Source organism: Sorex araneus, chromosome 8, assembly GCF_027595985.1.
Source record: "Sorex araneus isolate mSorAra2 chromosome 8, mSorAra2.pri, whole genome shotgun sequence".
Lineage (NCBI taxonomy): Eukaryota > Metazoa > Chordata > Mammalia > Eulipotyphla > Soricidae > Sorex > Sorex araneus.
In genome coordinates, this window is record NC_073309.1 from 10,589,084 (window position 1) to 10,594,099 (window position 5,016).

General features: G+C 49.8%; 1 pseudogene; it reads left to right on the forward strand.

Annotated features, from left to right (window-relative positions):
* Nucleotides 1-710: 710 nt before the first annotated feature.
* On the forward strand, nt 711-1,568 carry LOC101543525 (60S ribosomal protein L5-like; annotated as a pseudogene).
* The last annotated feature ends 3,448 nt before the right edge of the window (nt 1,569-5,016 follow it).

A 5,016-nucleotide genomic window follows, 5' to 3' on the forward strand; every position in this document is an offset into this window, starting at 1 on the left:
ACCTTAACCAGATCATCGCATGATTACTATCCGCGTGAGCATGACTGTGCAAGAGAGCAGGGTATGTCCTATGATCTCCCCAGGATTCCAGGTTTTACTGAGATACATAGAACACTGCACACCAAGGCTGCGCCGTAAGGTCTTAGCAAACACCCCGAGCATGTCACCTCACTACCACTTCTTCACTATCTCTCTTGGCGGCTAAGTTCACCCCACTTTTATCCACAGGAAACATAAGTCTCTGAGACCGGAGGTCCCCCCGCCACCACAGTGTCTGCGGCCAGTCCACTGTCTCTCCCCACAATCCTTACTTGCTATTTTCTGGGTGTCTCCCAGGTCAGGTGCTTCCTAAGCACATCGCACACATTGACCTGGGGCTCTCACTGGGGCCTTGGCTGCAAACCCAGGGAAGCAAACAGCCAACTTCTCAGTTGGTGCTCTGACGAAGAGCATCATCCTCAGACCACGCTAAGGGTCAGTCCTGGGCAGGATTGTGGTTCTGACAGAGGCTGGGATGAAACACTTCTAGATCGCTTGCAAAGGAGACTTTAAACTCTGACCATTACTCCCACCTAGGGTGTCCTCAATATCAGCCACTGAATAAACAGGCAATAAGAAATGACTCTGGGGCATTTTCTTCCCCTACCCCCACAACCCTGGAGGGCTGCTCAGCCTGTAGGTCGGTGTCAAGCCCTGACGGCTAGTCTCTGTTCCACAGGATGGGGTTTGTTAAAGTTGTCAAGAATAAGGCATACTTCAGGAGGTATTAAGTGAAGTTTAGGAGATTTATGAGAGGGAAAAGACAATTACTATGCTTGGAAATGTTTGGTAATCCAGATAAAAATAAATGCGACAAACAAACCCCAATGCGGGATGATAGTCCATGTCACCAACAGAGACATCATTTGTCAGATTCTCATGCTCGTATGGCAGGAGATATGATTGTTGTGTGGTGGATGCTCATGACCTTCCAAACGATGGTGTGAAGATTGACCTTGAAGATTGAAGTTGTGGTGTACTGTGCTGGTCTGCTGCTGGGCCGAAGGCTTCTCAATAGATTCGGCATAGATAAAATTTATCAAGGACAACTGGAGGTCACTGAAGAGGAACATAATGTGGAAAGCATTGGAAGACAGCCCGGTGTGCTCACCGGCAATTTGGGTCCAGAACTACTGGAAACAACGTTTGGGGGTCCCTGAAAGGAGCTGCGGATGGAGGCTTGTCTATTCCCCACAGTGACAAATGATTCCCCGGTGACGACTCGGAAAGAAAGGAATTCAATGCTGAAGTACATCCAAAATTCATTATGAGCAGACCATTGCAGAGTATGTGCGTTACCCAATGGAAGAAGATGAAGATGCCTACAAGAAACTGTTTTCTCAATACAGAAAAAACAACATAACTCCAGACATAATGGAGCAAATTTATAAGACACGGGCCAAGTCTGTGTATGAGAAGAAATCTAGGAGAGAAGTTAAAAAGAAGAGGTGGACCATCCGAAGAAAGACTGAGTAGCCCAGAAGAAAGTAAGTTTCCCCAGAGCTCAGAAGCTGGCTGCTGAGAGCTAAAATCAAACCATGACTTTTATGGAGATTTTGCAAAAACAGTAATAAACCTATTGACCAAGCAGTTGGGAAAAAAAAAAAAGGAATGATCTTCCTGTCCACCCTGCAACTGGCAAGCAGCACACAAGGGACTTTCAATTTTGGGGGGTTGTTGGTGTTGCTTTTGGGGGCCAGAAGTGGAAATAAATGCCAATGTTCAGACACGAACATTCTACTTTTTCTATGTCCACCGGGAGTGCCGAGGCTTAGCTGCACTCCTTTATACAATCCAGGATGATTAAAAATAAAAAAAAAGCAAAAGGGCCAGGGAGAGAGAGCTCAAAGGGCTGGAGTGTGTGCGGGAGGCCTGGGTTCTATCCCAAGCTCTGCCAGACACCAGGAATGTGACCTCTGAGCACTGAACTTGGAGCAGTTCCTGAGCACCTTCATGTACTCTTCCCCCTGTCAAAACACACACACACACATACACACACACACACACACACACATACACACCAAACCACAAAAACAATGCGATAGAAAATGAAACAGAACACCAGGAAGCTCTCCAAACCTCCCCATCCTAATGAGCGGATTTTGGAGCTGTCTCTATGACTCATCTCTTTATCTGGGTAAAGCAAAGACCCTCTCTAGGTCTTTTCAATGGATTGATCTCATCAAGCAGCAGGTTTATTAAAAAAGAAATCCAGTGTGAGGGAAGCAGACCACTGTGATTATGCATTAGTATTTTTCCCCTTTTTTCTTGAACAAATAAAACCCAAAGCCGACTCCAAGTTTTGTAGTCGCTGAAATGGGATCTGCACATCGTGTATGTGATGTAATGACAGCTCCAGACGGGGGGATGCTTTTGATGCATTATTAACCATAAAAAAGACATTAAATACCAGACTGGAATGCCATGGGGATGCATATTTCACTAGGAATTATTTTTCAATGTATGCTTAAAGTTTATTTTGGTAAACAGATGACTGCAGGCTGTCAGAGCTGGGGTGAGATTTATGTTCATTTGGAATCTTCTTGAAAGGGGCGGAAATGACTGGGACCTGTTGAACACCACCAGCAAAATGCCAATCTTTCCTCACTCCAGGGATGTTTCTGAGAGGAGGTGGCCTTTGTAGAGCGGGGGGAGGGGGTGGGACTGGGAAGGACACACGTTCCATTTTCTCTAGGAGTGACACAGCTGGGAGGAGCAGACTCAGCTGGCACGCTGGTCTTGGGTCACTCTGGGTGGAGTACCCAGTGCAGAGCGCACCCTGGATTAATCCCTCTGTCTCAGAATCAACCTTGGCAGGCCTCCAGGACGGTCACTCTCTGTCCCAACTCACTACTAGTGATTCTAGTCTGGGACATCAGATATATTGGCTCTTTGCAGCCTCTGATACTTGATAAACCACGAAGGTACCACAGCATCCATCACAGTTCCCATTTTTGGGGTTTTTCCAGCCACAGGAGCAAGCCCGGGTAAAGGCAGGAGCAGGGGAACGGGCTGGTCCCAAAGGCAGTTTTGGACATTCACAGAGACGAGCGTGTATCCTAGTGCATGCTCTTGCCTTTTGACTCTCTGCTACTTAGGAAGTCTCTTCCTAAAGACATATCCATCTTGGCAGCTTCTGCTGGCTTAATGTAGCTCTTCCAGGCTCAGACATTCCCAGAGAAGGCAATAAATCCTATTGAACACTTGTTCCATAGACAGAGAAGCCCTGGTCCAGAGCCAAATGGGCACATGTTGCCACACGCATCTGGAAAATGCTTCTCTGCTCACATCCTGCTTGTGCCTGAAAAATTCTTGAGCGCCACGCAGAAGGGTCGCAACACGGGGGCCGTGGATCAGCCACGATGGGACCAATGATGCCCAGTTTGCATGGCTGGGACGTCAGAGCCACGGAGTGGCAGAGTTTCTTCTTGCAGCCTTGCCTCCTTGCTCTTTCACTGGCACCGGTTCATGCAGCCCAGGGATAATTCTGCTCCTGAAGAGACACGGAATCTGCCCATGTGTGAGGGTCGCCATTAATGACAGTCAGCAACTCACTGGGTCTGAGGTGTGGGGGCTGCCTCCTTCTGGAGGGACAGAGTTGCAGGCAGCAGGCTTCCGTGGGCTTTGCCCGATAGGGGCCTTCGGGCAATGTTTTAGAGACACTGACTATCAACCTTGGGGTTCTAAGGACATCCTGCGGGTATTTACTGACCTCAGATTCTGCTGAACATCCAGCTCTACCCAGGGGGGCCCATGGGCCACAACCTATCGTGTAGATCCCAAGGTCTGTGATGCTGATGCTAGAACCCCCGTTAGAAGGAGAATGAAGATGGAGACTCAGGACACTAGAAGCAGCTGGGCTGGATGTTCAACTGGGGGTCATCCTAAAGAGGTTGCAACTCCAAATGGGGTGGGGGTGGGGGCAAAGGCTTCCCTTCCCCTGAACGAAAAGTCAACCCCCCATCCCCACCCGGTCGCCATGTCCTGATGGCGCTGTGGTGACATAACACCAGCCGGAGACCCACACTCTGTGTCACTCTTCCCCTTCAATGGTGGCTGAAATAGAGGGTGCAGGCCACTTCTGTGCCTTTCGGTGGCCCTCGTGGGGAGGCGTAGCAGGGTCGGGAAGAAGCCCAAATTCTGTGCCTTTATTCTCTGTCTCCTGGTTGGAAGTTAGAACTTGGAGATCTTGCAGAGCTTCCTCCCTCCCGCCTTCCTCTCCCATATACAGAGATGGAGCAAAATGCAGGTTAAGTTGCCTTTAATCTTTAATTCATACACAAGGACGTGCTGCACCGAGTGAAATAAAGAGTAAACTCCAGAGGCAGCAAGTTCTGTAGGCTTGGCCAGATCTTCCTTTTCAAAGACAGACAGCCTGGGGAATCGCACCGATGGCCTTCCATTGCCCTCTTAGAGTCTTTTCATGGCAAAATGCTTGCTTTTATCCATTCCTACCCGAACCTCAAATCCCCACAAGCTGGAGGAAAGCAAACAGCAGTTGAGGGAAGCAGCTCCCATGCCTTGTCGGATGAAGCTGGGAGACAGGGCCACTGGCAGGAGTGGGGGAGGGAGGGGCGTTGCCCAGCAACCCAGGATGATGAGGGAGGGGGACGGAGGAAGCTTGGGCCATGGAGCCTTGCTTGGCCACAGGGTTGGTTTAGGTCCTGGGGGGTTGACTGTGCATCCCACCCCCACCCTAGGAAACATCTCTCCATCCCGCAGTACAGGAGTGTGGAGGGCAAAGAGAAGCCTTTTGTAGGAGCCACTGTAAGGAGACGGGTGGGGAGACCGTGGCCTCAGAGTTGAACAGACCGGAGGGTGCTAGACTCCAGTGCAAGAAATAAGCCACGACAAGCCTGACTTCTCTACACGGTGTGGAGGTCACAAGCCAATGGGGTGACAGCAAGAGGGACTGGAAGGCCAGTCAGGCTAAGGAGCAGCAGATGTGGTGGCGATTCTGGCTACTCATGGACACGT